This window comes from Lithobates pipiens, unplaced genomic scaffold (genome assembly GCF_037356315.1).
Source record: "Lithobates pipiens isolate NorthernLeopardFrog02 unplaced genomic scaffold, aLitPip1_a1.2 Scaffold_28, whole genome shotgun sequence".
Lineage (NCBI taxonomy): Eukaryota > Metazoa > Chordata > Amphibia > Anura > Ranidae > Lithobates > Lithobates pipiens.
This window is the reverse complement of record NW_027507789.1, coordinates 222533906-222551332: the sequence shown is the minus strand read 5'-3', so window position 1 is coordinate 222551332 and position 17427 is coordinate 222533906.

Here is a 17427-nt window from a genome sequence, read left to right as displayed (position 1 = left end):
ACACAGCCCCTACTCCCTCCCTCCCAGCAATTTTACTGATGCCCCCAATACCCTTCTCTACAGCCCAGAAGACAGGGAGGTGGCACAGATCAGCTCATGCTGTGATAGTGGACCACGGGTAAGGCCCCTTTCACACTTGTGTGACTTCTCCTGTGACTTTGGAGCCGCATTACAAGTCATACCCCGTGATTCCCAATGATAACCATTCATCTCTGTTATTATTATTATTATTCAGGATTTATATAGCGCCAACAATTTACGCAGCACTTTACAATATAAAAAGGAGACAATACAGTTGCAATACAATAAAATACAAGCGGATTAAGAGGACTCTGCTCAGAAGAGCTTACAATTTAATAGGGTGGGGGCAGGTGGTACAAAAGGTTATAACTGTCGGGAATGAGCTGATGGAAGTGGTAGGAGATTAGTTTGAGACGTGATAGGCTTCCCTGAAGAGATGAGTTTTCATGGATCGCCTGAAGGTAGCAAGAGTAGGGGATAGCCGGACCAGTGGAGGTAGCGAGTTCCAGAGGATTGGAGAGGCTCTGGAGAAATCTTGGAGACGAGCATGGGAGGAGGAGACGAGAGAGCTTGACAGTAGGTGGTCTTGAGAAGAACGGAGGGGACGATTTGGGTGATATTTGGAGACAAGATTGGTGATGTAGCTCAGGGCAGAGTTGTGAATGGCTTTGTATGTTGTGGTTAGTATTTTGAATTTAGTTCGCTGGGTGATTGGGAGCCAGTGTAGGGATTGGAGGAGAGGGTTGGCAGACACTGTAAGACTTCAAGTCGCACCGACTTCAAAGAAGTCCCTGTACTACTTTGGTCCAACTTTGATTCGAGTTGAGGTCCATAGACCTCAAGTTTACACAGGCATTGCCTGAAATTGCCGCAAAAGCGCTGCAAAGTCGCGCAACTTTTAAGTGGCGGCAGTGTGGAAGGTCCCCAAGTGTTGCCGGATGGGGAGCAGAGTAGAAAGAAAGAAATAAAAAAGAAGAAAGAAACTGAAAAATAAAGAGGGTGAGAAAGACTGGAGAGAGAGAGAGAGGAAGAAAGAAAGAGACCACAGTATGAACTTGGTACGAAGTATCTGGAGACAATTCAACCGCAACACTCCTCTTCAGTCTGAGGCCTCATTAGTCACGGCTTTCCTCTACAACCCTCAATTTCCCGATGGTTTAACTTACCAGATGATCTCACCACGGTTGCATTATGGACACTTAGTAAATCCAGTTTTATTTTATCTAGGGTTTTATTATCTTTTGAAGAACTCATAACCAAACATGAGCTTCCCCGTAGGCTACTTTCAAATTCAGCATTAAGCTCTTGCCTTCAATTCTCCAAGCCACCCCCATTCGAATGCTTAATTTTATCAGGCCCCTCACAGAAAGGACTGACCTTGGACATATATAAACTCTTCTTTTCCAATATTTTTATTCAGAATTTTTTTTTAAACAAGTACAATTTTAACATTTACCCTCTTGGTGCGAAGTGGTGGTACAGGTGACAAATCGGTTACGAGTCGGTTACATCACAAATTACTTTGTATTTATGTGAGGTTTTGTGCATCCTTGTCCTTATTTTAGGTTTATATAATGAGGTCAGACCTAAACCCCAAAAATTAAACAAAGAAAATAAAAAGGCAAGACCTCCTCTAGGTGATGCACAGGAGTGCTCCAAGTTGCACGGGTAGCCACGGGGGGGAACCCCATCTCCCTCCAAGGACATCTATAAACTCTTAAACTCTTATGATATGGTCTCTCAGGGGAAACATAGTTACATGCGCAGATGGGTGGAACACCTTGGTGAGGAAATAACCCTTGAACAATGGACAACTATATGGTCCTGTGCAGCCAAGAGCTCTATTTGCATGCTCTATAAAGAGAACACATATAAGGTGCTCTTCCTTTCGTACCTGACACCATCTCGCCTACATGCTATATACCCACCGGCCTCAGATTGCTGCTGGAGATGTCTCCAAGTCCGGAGCACGTTAGTCCATATTTACTGGAACTGCCCTTCCCTTCAGCCTTGCTGGCGTTCAGTCCAGAGACTACTCCACCCGGCTGTTTGAGGTGGATAGCCTTCGCTCTCCTAGGCTTTTTTTTATTGGGCCTTCTTCCTCCTAAACTACCCAGACTAGCCACAAAATGGCGGCTAGATGTCTAGTGGGCCTTCACTGGAAACAACGAAACCCCCCCAACACTATCTGATCTTTATGCTATAACCAAGGATGTGGAGGTTATGGAGTCCATGTCGGCTCGCTTACTTGACTGGGTGGACCAACATTTGGCAATATGGGAATCTTGGTATCTCCGGATAGACCCCCCTTGATCCCACGAGATCCCCCTTGCCCTGTACACTGTAAACACTCGGGAACCCAGGAGGGGCGAGCCCAGGAGAGACGAGCCCAGCTGATTGTTGTCATCTTATGCCCCCCCCCCTTTTTTTTTTCTCTTTCTTTTGTTCTATGTTTTTTCCTTTCTTTCCTGTAAACGCAGGCCACGCTATTATAAATGACAGAATAAGCTAATGGTCTGACTGAGATGCTCTTAGCCTTTGTACACACGGTAGGAAATTCAGACGAAAAATGTCCGATCGGACCGCGTTGTCGGATATTCCGACCGTGTGTGGGCTCCATCTGACTTTTTCCGTCGGAATATCCGACCAACAAAGTTTGAGAGCTGGATATAAAATTTTCCGACAACATGGTCGTTTCTAGAGAATTCCGATCGGACAAAGTGCCACGCATGCTCAGATCAAATTACGGGACCAAAGCTATTGGCTACTAGCCGCAACGTAGTCCCGTCGCAACGAACAAACGTCCTCACGTTCTGAACGATCGGATTTTCAGACAACTTTGTCCTACCGTGGGTATGCAACACCAGTTTCGGACAAAATCCGTCAGAAAAAATCAGACGGATTTTGTTTTTGGAATGTCCGACCCGTGTGTACAAGGGCTTACTGTCGTTTCTCCAGCATTATGTTCTCTCGTTTTACAGAGCTGTAATCTAGCTGCCTATGTCATTAGACTTTGTCTCAAATCTGATGTATAATACCTGACTACACGCTAGGGTTGCCACCTTTTCTTCAAGTCAAACCCGAACACTTTTGCGGCACAGGGCAATATTTTGTTTCTTTTTTCAGTAAACACTATAGGATTATAAAAGGCCTGGGATGCAGCCAAATTGCTCTTGCTGACATCATCAACCCACCCTTCAGTGATGCCGAACCTGACCTTAAACAGCTGCCCGCAGTGGCAACAGATTTGTGTATGACAATCTGGGTTACTTGGGGAGCCACAGCCTGGTCTGAATAATGTGTCCGGGTTTCAGATGGACTGAAACCCGGACAGATGATTCAAAACCCGAACTGTCCGGGTGAATCCTGGACAGGTGGCAACCCTACTACACGCTTACCAGAGTAGTCTGTTTTTATTATTCCACTTCCTTTTTTATTTTTTTTCTCCTCCCTCAATTTAGTTTGACACCTTTTGTATGGAAAATATTAAAACTCAATAAAAAATTGTCAATTATAAAAAAAAAAGAGAGAGAGAGAAAGAGAGAGAAAAAATAAAGAGAGAGAGAGAGAGAGAAAGAAAGAAAAAGATAGAAAGGGAGGAAAGGGAAAGAGAGAGAGGAGGGAAGAAAGTGAAAGAGAAAGAAAGAAAAAGATAGAAAGAAAAGAAAGGGAGAGAGATAGATGGGCAAGAAAGAAAGGAGAGAGAAATAGAGAGAGAGAGAAAGAGAGAGACAGAAAAAACAAGGAAAGAAAGGAAGAGAGAGAGAGAGAGGGGGGGAAGAAAGAAAGAAGCGAGAAATAGAGAGAGAAAGCGAAAGAAAGAGAAAGGAAAAAAAAGAGAGAGAGAGAGAAAAAATAAAGAGAGAGAGAGAGAGAGAAAGAGAGAGAAAGAAAGAAAGAAAAAGATAGAAAGGGAGGAAAGGGAAAGAGAGAGAGGAGGGAAGAAAGTGAAAGAGAAAGAAAGAAAAAGATAGAAAGAAAAGAAAAGGAGAGAGATAGATGGGCAAGAAAGAAAGGAGAGAGAAATAGAGAGAGAGAGAAAGAGAGAGACAGAAAAAACAAGGAAAGAAAGGAAGAGAGAGAGAGAGAGGGGGGGGGAAGAAAGAAAGAAGAGAGAAATAGAGAGAGAAAGCGAAAGAAAGAGAAAGGAAAAAAAAGAGAGAGAGAGAGAGGGAGGAAAAGAAAGAAAGGCCTCACATGTTAAATATTAGCCAGCTCTTTGGTTTTTAGTATAGACATGTTTTAGTTATATTTCGATATGTGCTGTGCAGATTTCTTGCACCTTTTTTGTTAGCAATGTTTTTGTATGTTGGGAAGAGTCTGCCACCTAGTGGTTGTAGTTGGTAATTCAACCTAGATCAAATGCAGATTTTTTTTGTATTCTCTTAATATTTTTTTTAAATATATGTCATTTTCAGTAATAATACCACTTTGGGTTATTTTAGTAAAGTATTTTATTTTAGTAAGTATTTTCGTCGTTTTTTTACAAAAAAAAAAAAAATGTCTTTTGTAGTTCTACAATAACCGGAGGTGGACTTTGAGTGCTGCTCTCCTAAAGAGCTAAGTTTAAACCTGTGTGTTAAAGTGTGTTTTTGAAGGCCAGTTCTATCTTTACCCATATTGCCCTCCTCCTTCCTCACCTCTCCCCCTGGAGCTTCCTCCACTCCATGTATTTGCAAAATGTGAAGTATGCATACCTCATTTCCAAGTGTTTTCTAGTTCTGTGGTTCTCAACCACCAGGCCATGACCCACTGCTGGGCCACAACCTCCCTTCCTTCTCCCGAGCCTCCAGCCACCTTTTAGGCAGGTGCAGTCTATTTTCCCCACTGCAGGTGGTGCTGTCTGCAATGGCAATGAAGATGGGGGAGGAAGTCGAGAGGAACCTAGTTCCTCTATGGTTTCCTCAGTCACAGGGAGGAAGCTATGCAATTGGATGCTGGTAACAACAAGGCCTGGGGAATGCCCAGGACAAACCCAAGCCTACTTACCACCAGCTCACAGACAACCAAATTAACCTGTCTAACAGTACGTTAAAAACTGTTAGACAGGTTATTTGGTTGTCTGTGAGCTGGTGGTAAGTAGGCTTGGGTTTTTCCTGGGCATTCCCGAGGCCTTGCTGTTATCTGATTCAGCCTTCCAATGCCGCTTACTGCTATAGCTAGCTGTAGATGGGGGCGGTGGCGAGTTTTTTCATATCCAATTGGATGCTGGCATTGCAGGTGACTTCGGGGGCCATCTTGGGTCAGGCAGGGACTAATTATGACCCTGACTCCTTGGTTTGGCATACATTTTGCGAGTGGCTAGAGTTGTGTCAGTTTACCTGTCAGACAGGGACAGTACACAGAGTCAGGAAAAGGTTCCGGAGATGTAGGGAAAGCATAGGGACCACTCCAAATTTTTGGGAAGCTTCCCCTTTGGTGACGGCCAGGCCAAATTCTGCTCCTTGGGGCAAATGCTGTTGGCACCTCTAAGTCTTCAATCTACTGCCCCATCGCTGTTACAACTTCTGAGGGCTCCTGGTTGGGTTGCCTTCCCACCCGGCCTGTTGTGTATTGCTGGATTTTGGTTACAATATATTCTTGTTATTGCTCCTGGACTCCATGTGTTTTCTGCCCGCCACATCAGGCTGCACCCACCCACTAGCTGCAAATCTCTCAACCTCCCATGGTGCCTCCCAGCTTCCATAGTGCCCCCCCCCCCCACCTCCAAAAGTGGCCCACCGTGCCCTCAGGTTTTCTGAGAGTCCTCGACCTCCACAGAGCTTCTAAGCTCCTACAGTGCCACCAAGCCTTCCACAGTGCCCCCCCCCCCCCACGAGGCGCTGAAGAGTCTGCAACTCCCACCCCCCCCCCCACATGGACATCCAGAGCCTTCCAACATTTGAATGCACATTTTGCATTCCTATTTTTTTTTGTGTAAGTATAAACTTTATTTTTTACTCTTGGGGCAGGTCCTGGTCTCAGGTTGAGAACCACTGTTCTAGTTGGTCATGTGATGGCATCAGCAATGGACAGTTTTTAGAATTGCACAGTATGAAGTGTGGCAGCACTGTAAACCCAGGCTGCCATGGTGACTGTCACGTACCTTGTGGCTGTCAGAAACCATGAAATCAGATGGAAACAAAAGTACAGTTAAATAACACTTGTTTAATAATAAAAGTAGAAAGAACAAACGTAGTCGAAACATAGCCAAAGTTCAGTAACCGGAACGGGTAGTCAGACAAGCCAGAAGTCAGGGATCAATGTAGTGGAACAGCAAGCAGGATCTGGAGCCAGAATGGATGTCAGCAAAGCCAGTCTTTAAACAGGCTTTCTTGTGATGTGACCAAGGCGAAGGCCAAGCTCCCCTGGACTGGATGGCTTAAGTAGGCAGGACTGAGGAGCAGGATATCATCAACAGGTGAGCAACTGTGGAGAGAGATGGGAGCTGGCAATTAGCCAACAGCTGAGCGGCCAGCTCAGAGAAGGAAGGGCTGAGCCCAGTCCTGACAGTGGCAGAGCCTGGCGTGTCGAGGGAGGCCTCTTGTACAGCCCCATTCGCTGAGTGGCCGCGAGAATGTGGCGAGGTATGAGTGCCTATAAGATGTTCCATCAGCCGCGGCAATAGGTAACAGGTGTGTTGCCAGAGATGGGTCAGACGGCTGGAACAGCAGATGACAGCAGACCCAGGACTGGGCAGCTAGCAGGCGGCAGGTGCTTGACAGGCAACTGACAGGTAGCAGGTGTGGAAGGACTGGTAGCACTCAGCAGATGAAGAACCAGCAGGGACCAGGTAGTAGGACGAGTAAAAGAGGTGGATAACTGGATGAGTGGTCAGTAGGGTTGCCACCTGTCCAGGATTCACCCGGACAGTCCAGGCTTTGCAACATATGTCCGGGTCTCAGTCTGCCTGAAACCCGGGCACATTATTCTGACTGATCTGTGGCTCCCCAAGTAACTGAGATAGTTACACAAAAATATGTTGCCGTCTGGGAGCTGCGGGCCGCTGTCTGGCGGCAGGTTCGGCAACACGGGGGGGGATCCGTGGGTTGATGCGGTCAGCAAGAGCAGTTTGGCCAAACCCACTGCTGCATTATCACTCTTGGGGCACCCAGAGGTGTTCCAGGTCTTTGTTAGGCTGCTAAAGTGTTTGGCTTGAACAATAGGTGGCAACCCTAGTGGTCAGGCGAGCCAGGTCAACAGACGGTCAGATACAGGCATAGACGATAGGCAGAGAATTGTCAGGATACAAGCCAAGATCAGCAACGTAGTGTCAGGCAGATGAACAGGAGGCAGAGCAAATCCAGAGACAGTCTAAGGTCAGGGCAGGCAGTGTTCAAGCAAGGTCAGGGCGATCTGGGTCAGTAACAGAGGTCAACACAGGAACAGATACAGGAACACGGGTAATAGCTATAGATCAGACAGCACCGGCTAATAGAACTGCTGCAGTTTAAACAGTCCCATTGGCGCCAACATTAGTGCCGGGCGTGCGTGGGTGCACGACCGCGAATGCACATGTGCACGCAACTGCACCTGGGCACCTGTGTACACCTAGAGGCTTCAGCTGTACTGCGGCTAGGGCCTTCCTGATAGACAGATTTGCTTCATCCCAAATTAGTTTTTTAACAAAGTTCGACAAATTTATTCATTTGCAGATATCCGAATTAACAAAAACTCGTTTAACGAATTCGTAAATTCAAATATTCTTCAATTCGTAAAATCGTAAATTCGAATAATCGAAAATACGAAATTTTGGAAATGAGAGAATTCTAAAATCCGAAAATAGGAACGAAAATTCAAAAGAACGGAGATGAGAACAAAAATCAGAAAATTCGAAAATTTGAAATATTAACTAACTAATAATAACCAATAATAAATTGACTACTTCTAACTATTAAATGATAGGTATTGGAATTTCCTTTCAAATTTGGCTGTTAGTGAACGTAACGAATACGAATTTATCCCAAGTTAAGAAACATTTGGAAATATCCGATTTAACGAAAACCGATTTAACGAATTTGAAAAGTCAAATATTCGAGAATTCGTAAAAGCGAATATTCGAAAATTCAGAAATTCTAAAATACGAAATTTTGCAAATTCTAAAATCAGACCAAAAATTCAAAAGAATGAAAATCCGAAAATCAAAAAAAGTGTTTGCAATAAGACAGGACAGCCGGTCTACCTGCTCAGCAGGTACCCGGGCCCCCCCCCCCCCCTTTTGAACCTTTTGACCGGGGCCCAGTACAGGAGGGCTGGCTGTATTGCCTTATCAGTGGCCCTGGCTGACATTGCTGGCCTTCTGAAAATTCTAGTTCAGGGACGGCCCTACCATGGGTCCCAGGGGGTCCATTGGACCCAGGCAGCACTTTGAGAGGGGCAGCAAATTGAACCGCGGCCACCTCTCCTTCTCTTCAATTTACCCAGCAAATTGCCAACTAAGATTTTTTTCCCAGCAGTTTTGTGTGTCATGATGACAACTGCCCCCCCCCCTATACTGCACTAGCCTGTCCATATACCACCCCAGCCTGCCCCTATACTGCCCTAGCCTGTCCATATACCACCCTAGCCTGTCCATATACCACCCTAGCCTGTCTATATACTGCCCTAGCCTGCCCCTATACTTCCTTAGCCTGTCCATATACTACCCTAGCCTATCTATATACTATCCAAGCCTGTCTATATACTACCCTAGCCTGCCCCTATACTGCCTTAGCCTGTTTACATACTATCCTAGCCTATCTATATACTACCCTAGCCTGTCTATATACTGTCCAAGCCTGTCTATATACTACCCTAGCCTATCTATATACTACCCTAGCCTGTCTATATACTACCCTAGCATGTCTAACCCAAGCCTGTCTATATAATGCTGTAGCCTGCTACTATACTACCATAGCCTATTTATATACCACCCTAGCCTATCTATATACTAGCCTAGCCTATCTATATACTACCCAAGCCTGTCCATATATTACCCCTAGCTTGTCTATATACTACCCTAGAGTGCCCATTTACTACCCTAGTCTGCCTTTATACTACTGAATGAATGAATGAATGAAATACTTGTATAGCGCACAATGGGAACTGAATCGCCTCTAGGCGCTGTGGCGAGCTTTGATCATCTGCTAAAAGAGGAAGGTCTTGAGTTTTTTCCTAAAAGCCAGGTGATTTTCTTCCAGGCGGATGTTGATTGGTAGAGCATTCCATAGCCGAGGCCCTTGGACAGCGAATCTCCGATCACCCTTGGATTTATACCGGGCTTTGGGCACGAGGAGGAGGTTTTTGTTGGCTGATCGAAGACTGCGGTTTGGTGTGTAATGATTTATTTTTTCCATTAGGTATTGCGGAGCTTCTCTATGCACGCATTTGTGGGTGAGACAAAGGGTCTTGAACGTGATCCGATTTTTTACGGTTAGCCAATGTAAGCTCCTCAGCGAAGGAGAGATGGATTCCCAGGGTTTTTTTTTTCCTGTTATCAGCCTTGCCGCCGTGTTTTGGATCAGTTGTAATCGCGCAAGTTGATATTGGGGTAATCCTATGTAAAGCGAGTTTGCGTAGTCCAGTCGTGAATTAATGATTGTTCCAACTACCACTGCTTTGTCATTCTTTGGGATAAAAGGGATGAGTCTGTGAAGCATGCGCAGCAGATGGTGAGATCCACTGACTACAGATCCTATTTGCGCATCCATTGACATTTGTGCGTCTAAAATAACCCCGAGACTCTTCGCTTTGGTCTTTGGGGAGATAGTCTGCCCAAAGACGGTTGGTGGAGACCAGGAGGTTTTGGTTGCGGGCTTATGATTTGGGTGTAAGATAAGAAGCTCTGTCTTTGATTCATTCAGCTGCACTCTACTCTAGCCTCTCTATATACTTCCCTAGCCTGCCCCTATACTACCCTAACCTCTCTATATACTTCCCTAGCTTGCCCCTATACTACCCTAGCCCACCCCTTGGAATTGAACATAATGGTATGTCGTATAATATTGCTGGGGCTGTTGCATGTGTACCTAACTTCCTGATAAATTAAATTTTAGTTTTAATTACCATGATATAAAATAATGGATGTGGGGGCCTTTTGGTGGGCGTGATTCATTTTTATTTATTTTTTATTTGGGAGGGGGCAGCATTTCATTATTGGACCCAGGCAGCGCAATGTCTTGGGCCAGCCCTGCTCTAGTTGCATGACATTATAGCTGACCTAACTGCATCCAGTACATTCTGTATCACAGACCTCTAATGAGAACGCACAGTGCCAGAACACCTTGTTAGTGTATCAAAAACCCGCCAGAGCGCAGTGAGTCTGAGAGCGATCCGGCCGCTACGCGGTTCGTCTCCTCTGTTCGTGGCTGCAGCTATACTAAATTGGCGATTTTTCTCAGGTAGATGAATACATTCGTGTTTGATAGCAGCTGAACTCAGCCGTCGGAGGCTGACAGAGCAGATGGCTCACTGAGCGAAATCTCCGACTGCCGAGCAAAATCTGCAGCTTCTCTGCATCAGCTCTTCATTAATTCCGATGTCGTAGAGCTTCTGAAAGAGGAGAACCAACTCAGCTCTTCATTTTGGCTGCCTTAAAGTATATTTAAAGCTAGATGTGTGCAATTAGTTTAGTTCCAAATTAATTTCTTAACGAATTTCGACAAATTCGTCAATTCGGAAATATCTCCGAAATGAACAAAAACTAATTTTTCTGAAAAAAAATCGTAAATTCGTAAATTCGAATATTAAAAAATGTTAAAATAAAAAATGAATATTCAAAAACCCGAAAATTCTAAAATAAGAAATAATAACCAACTAAGAGGAGGATCGGGGGCCACTCTGTGCAAAATGAGGTAAGTATGACATGTTTGTTATATATATATTTTTTTTTTTTTTTAATAATCAAACCTTTACAATCACTTTAACTGTTAAATTATAGGTATTGGAATTTCCTTTCAAATTTGGCTGTTACATATTATCCAAAATAACGAATGCCGTATCTAAACAAATGCAGTGGAATGAATAATTATTATTAATAATAATAATAATAATAATAATACTAAAAAGTTTTTATTATTATTATTGGTATTTATTATTATTAATTTGTAATGTTCCATTAGTTCAGATAAGGAATTCCATTATTCAGATTTAAAATTTAAAAATTTAGAAAAATTTGAATTTTTTGAATTTTTGATCATAACGACTGACCTGAAAATTGAAAAAAAAAAAAAAGACTGAAACGTAAACTAACACATTTTTCGGCGGTGCACGTGTCTAATCTGCAGCTTATCGTTTTCCTATCAGCTCATCATTAATTCCGATGTCGTAGTGCTTCTGAAAGAGGAGAATCAGCTCAGCTCTTTATTTTGGCCTCTGGCCTTCATGTGGGTCTTAACCACTTGCCGACCACCGCACCGCCGATATACGTCGGCACAATGGCAGCAGTGGGCAAATGGATGTACATGTACGTCCCCCTTTATATTTCAATCATTTTTTGTTAAAGGTTCACAATACAAAGATCCAAGGTCTCGACTTTTCATTGTACAAATTACAACTTGTTCAGAATGTTATACATTTACTGTTCTGATTTACTTGGAAATGATTCGATTTGTTGCATACATGGACCCTAGTTTCTTACAGTTTGTTTGCATAGTTTATTGTGATTCATACTCTCTTTTCGTCGAAATACCTTCTATTTTATATGGTATCTCTGCACCTAAGGTCCTTAATTTGTCACTCTTCCAAAGTACGTCCCCCTTTAATTTGCTGTTGCCAGTGAGCGTGCGCACAGGCCCCGCCGCGTACAGCGTGACCGTGCCTGCGGGTCCCGCGGACTCGATCTCCGCCGGTGTCCCGCGATCACGGAGCGGCAGACCGGTAAATTAAATGATGCAAATCCTCAAGCAATCCATGTTAATTCCAGGTTGTGAGGCAGCAAAACACGAAAAAATGCCGGGGGGGGGGGGTGAATACTCTTGCAAGGCACTGTAAGCTAACAGAAAACTAGAAATGACCTAAATTAAGGAAAACTAATACATCCATTAGGATACTTAAGAGGCCGAGGGGTCACAAAGCTTCCACTCAGAGGGATTTGAACACTCGGTCGCTTTTTCTTTTTTAGGCAGAGCTCTTATTCTCAGAGGTATCACCTCCACCTAACTCCCCGACTGTGCTCATTCTTTTTTTTTTTCTGGCTTTTTTAAGTCATTAGTCAACCTAAATAAAAAAAAAAACAGTTTTTACCCTCCGAGCCACTTTTGCACTTTAGTGTTCGTTATTATATTTCTGGAATATAGAGCTTTAACAAACTAGAAGAAAAAAAAAAAACAAGAGAACACAACTATATCAACTGGAATGCAAGGTATGATTAGAGCTCTTGGTTTAATTTCTTTTTCTGGCCAGAGTTCTTAACCTCTGAGTTATCGCCTTACCTCAGACACTACGATCATTAATTCCCCTATTTATGGAACATAAGCTAATAGCAAACTAGAAAATACAGGAGTTAAGAAAAATAAGTACACGCACTAGGACCCGTGAGAGGTGAAGGAACTTGTCTAGGGTCACAAAGCTTCCACTTCTTTGGATTTGAACCCTTGGTCAGAGTGCAACATCTAGAAGTTCATATGTCATATTTCCAGGATATGGGGAAATGAACTTGGTGGGTCTCTCAAGAGGGGAAGTGACTTGTAAGGCATCACAGGGCTCGTGCTCAAATGGATTAGAACTCCATTTGTCACGCACAATAAGCAGAGAACGTACCCACTGAGCTAACAAATCCTAATTACCTACCTATTCTGTTACCGATTTCTTTTTTTTTTTTTAATGCATTAGGCTGGGTTCACACCGCAGCATGGAGGGCCTCACAGCGGGGGGTCCGGTGTGTCCACATTCACCGTTTCAGGTCCCCATTTCACCTTAATTTTGGGCTGAATTCGGACCTGAAATGGACCAGAAGACGCACAGGACTCCTGTGCAATTCGCACTGGAGCCGCTCCAGAGATGAGTGAACCGGCTCCATAGAGAGCCCATCGCAATCTCCTGACATGTGAATTGGATGCAGGGAAGGGAAACGCGCATCCAGTTCGCAATGGTGTGAACCCAGCCGTTATGCCGGCCAAACGCGGTTTGAATCTCGAAAGAATTTTCTTTTTGAAAATCGGATGTAAGGATTTTCGTATGAATTTCGCAACCATTAGTGGGGCTGCAGCAACAGCCAATTTTTGTGCGGCAATCAGATTTGAGGAGTCGGAAATTTGTGGAAAAACTAACGGTTTTCTAATAAATGATGGGAGAATCGTGCGAGAAACGTAATAAGAAAATTATTTTCTGTAGCAACATGAGGTGAAATTGAAGGCTTGGTCGGCTGAATTTTGAAAAATCAATGGTGGCGTCATCGGATCACAAAAAAAAAAAAACGAACTTTCTGATTTTGAAAAGAAAATTAGTTTGAAATTCGAACATGTATGGCCTGCATTAGTCAACTGGGGGAAAAAACGAAGTAAGAGAACATTCATTCGGACAACTTGAAAAGTCAAACAGTTTGTTTACAGCCACAGAGTTTTCACTCTAATGGACTAGAACTCGTAGCTTTTGGCGTTGTTTCTTAAGTCTAGAGCTCTAACCCTCTAATGCCGCGTACACACGACCGGACTTTTTGACAGCAAAGTTCAAAATTCGATCATGTGTGGGCTCCATCGGACCTTTGCTTGACAAAAATCCGGCGGACTTTAGAAATAGAACATGTTTTAAATTTTTCCACCGGAACTCCGCCGGACCGAGAAATCCGTTCGTGTGTATGCTAGTCCGATGGACGAAAACCGACGCTAGGGCAGCTATTGGCTACTGGCTATGAACTTCCTTATTCTAGTCCAGTCGTACGTCATCACGTTCAAATCCATCAGACTTTGGTGTGATTGTGTGTTGCCAAGTCCATTCATTCGGGAAGTCCGTCGGAACTCCGCCGAAAGTCAGTCGGAAAGACCGTTGGACCTAGTTTGCAGGAAAGTCCGGTCGTGTGTACGCAGCATGAAATATCACCTTCAGGCAGGTACTGTGGCATATATTCTTCTATTTGTGAAATATAGGGCACTAGCAAGCGAGAAAATACTGAAACTGAGGGAAAAAAAAAATATTTCCACTGGGATACTTGATAGGTGAAGTAACTTGGCAAGAGCCAAAAGGCTTTCACTCAGATGAATTAGAACTCCTATTTTAGAGTTTTTATGCTTTGAGCGCCTCTTGAATGCTAAAACATTATTCCTCAAATGTAATGAAAAATATTTTAGCCATTTCAAAGATGAAGCAGCTTGTCTAGAGCCAAAAGGCTTTCACTCGGATAGAACTCTTGGTCTTTTTTTGTAAATTTAGGTCTTGAAGTTTAGTTCCACAACAGCTGGAAGGACGTAGTTTGGAGATCCTTAGACTAGAGCAAGAAGGCTTGAACTCTTGGTCCTCGGTTTTTAATTCAAACCAAAATTCCTAAACTGTGAGCAATCAGCTGTTCTAATGCCGCGTACACACGACCGGACTTTTCGACATCAAAGGTCCGACGGAACAATTCCGGCAGACCATTCGATCGTGTGTGGGGCTGCAGCGGACTTTTGATTTGCAAAAATCCGACAGACTTTAGAAATGGAACAGGTTTCAAATTTTTCCGCCGGACCCAGTTCCTACCGAGAAATCCGCTCGTGTGTATGCTAGTCCGATGGACAAAAACCGACGCGAGGGCAGCTATTGGCTACTGGCTATGAACTTCCTTATTCTAGTCCGGTCGTACGTCATCACGTTCGAATCCGTCGGACTTTGGTGTGATTGTGTGTGGGCCAAGTCCGTTCATTCGGAAATTCCGTCAGAACTCTGTCAGAACTCCGTCAAAAGTCTGTCGGACCTAGTCCCTTGAAAAGTCCGGTCGTGTGTACGCGGCATTAGACACCAACCCAAACATTTGCTTATTTCTGGAATATAACAAGCTAAAAAATACCTAAAATAAGGAAAAAAAAGTACTGTACATCTGTTAGAAGACTTGGGAGGTGATGTGTCTTGTCCAGAGCCAAACGTTTCAACATCCAATGCTCTGTACACATGATAGTTTTTTTTTTTTGGACAACAAATGTTGGATGTGAGCTTGTTGTCGGAAAAAGTCCGACCGTGTGTAAGCTCCATAGAACATTTGTTGTCGGAATTTCCGCCAACAAATCTTTGAGAGCTGGTTTTCAAATTTTCCAACAACAAAACTTGTTGTCGGAAATTCCGAGCGTGTGTGCACAATTACGACGCACAAAAGTCCACGTATGCTCGGAATCAAGCAGAAGAGCCGCACTGGCGACTGAACTTTATTTTTTCTCGGCTCGCCGTACGTGTTGTACGTCACCATGTACTTGGCGTTTGGAATTTCCGACAACATTTGTATGACCGTGTGTATGCAAGACAAGTTTGAGCCAACATCTTTCGGAAAAAAATCCACGGTTTTGTTGTCAGAAAATCCTATCGTGTGTAAAGGGCATAAATCTTACTTTTCATTCCACAATCTTATCCCCCCCCCCCCCCCCCCGAGCTGTTACCTCCTCCTAAACCCAACAGCATTCAATCTCATATTTCTAGAATGTAAGGCATTCGAAAACCAGACAAAAGGAAGACCGCTACATTTAGATTATCATTCAAGATGCTTTAGCTCTAATGGATTAGAACTCTGTGTCCCTGCTTATTTGCCAGTGATCTGATCCTCTACGCTATCACCAACATCTAGACCGCAACTGGGTTCATTCTTTCATTTCTGCCTTTTAAAGGCATCAGTCAACAAAAACAAAAGAACTTAATTGAAGGAACACACCCCCATTCACTGGAAAACTCTAGAGGTGAAGCAGATTGTGTAGGGGCTCACAGCTTTCACTCAGACGGTTTATAACTCTTGGGCAATTGTTTTAGTCAGAGCTCTTATCCACTGAGCTGCCACCTCCTCTGGGTTACCTCACTCTTCATTCTCCGATTTCTGAATTTTTTAATGCATTAGTCACCTGGAAAAAAAAAAGTCAAGTAATGCCGCGTACACACGACAGGACTTAAGTCCGGCAGACTTTCGACGGAGTTCTGACGGAGTTCTGACAGAGTTCTGACGGACTTTCCGAATGAACGGACTTGGCCACACACAATCACACCAAAGTCCGACGGATTCGAACGTGATGACGTATGACTGGACTAGAATAAGGAAGTTCATAGCCAGTAGCCAATAGCTGCCCTAGCGTCGGTTTTAGTCCGTCAGACCAGCACACACACAAGTGGATTTCTGGGTCCGGCAGAGTTCTGGCGGAAAAATTTGAAGCATGTTCCATTTTCTAAAGTCTGTCAGACTTTTGCGAATCAAAAGTCCGTTGCAGCCCACACACGATCGAATAGTCTGCCGGAATCAATCCGTCAGACTTTTGATGTTGAAAAGTCCGGTCGTGTGTACGGGGCTTAAGAGAGAACATCTCTATTGGGACAATGGAACAGCTTGTTTACAGCCCAAGGATTTCACTCTAATGGAGTAGAACTCCTAACCTCCTTCTTTGGTTCTTTGAGTCAGGAGAGCTTGCCCTTTGAGTTACCACCTTTAGGCAGCTACTGCAGCATATATTCTCCTATTTCTGAAATATAGGTCACTAGAAAGCAAGAAAATACCAAAACTAATGCCGCGTACACACGACCGGACTTTTCGACATCAAAGGTCCGACGGAACGATTCCGGCAGACCATTCGATCGTGTGTAGGGCTGCAGCGGACTTTTGATTTGCAAAAATCCGTCAGACTTTAGAAATGGAACATGTTTCAAATTTTTCCGCCGGAACTCCGCCGGACCCAGTTCCTACCGAGAAATCCGCTCGTGTGTATGCTAGTCCGACGGACAAAAACGGACGCAAAGGCAGCTATTGGCTACTGGCTATGAACTTCCTTATTCTAGTCCGGTCGTACGTCATCATGTTCGAATCCGTCGGACTTTGGTGTGATTGTGTGTGGCCAAGTCCGTTCATTCGGAAAATCCGTCAGAACTCCGTCAGAACTCCGCCGAAAGTCCGTCGGACCTAGTCCCTCGAAAAGTCCGGCCGTGTGTACGCGGCATTAGGGAAAACAACTATATCCACTTGGACACTTGATAAGTGAAGTAGCTTGACAAGTGGCAAAAGATGTATTTTACATTAGCTAGAGTTTTTATGCTTTTTTTTTTTTTTAATCAGAAAGAGTTTATTAAATAACAAAACATACAAATATAATTTACAGCTTACATCTCAAGCATAGATTCTTGTCACAACATAGAAGCATATTCAATCCTGCAAGAGGAATATTCAAGCATTTTTTCACATCTCCCCATACCAAATCGTCCCAACCACAGTAGATGTTGACACTGTATATCTTGGCTGTGGTTTAGTTCACCCATTCAGAATTATCAATGGTAGGTGTCTTACATTTAGTGAAT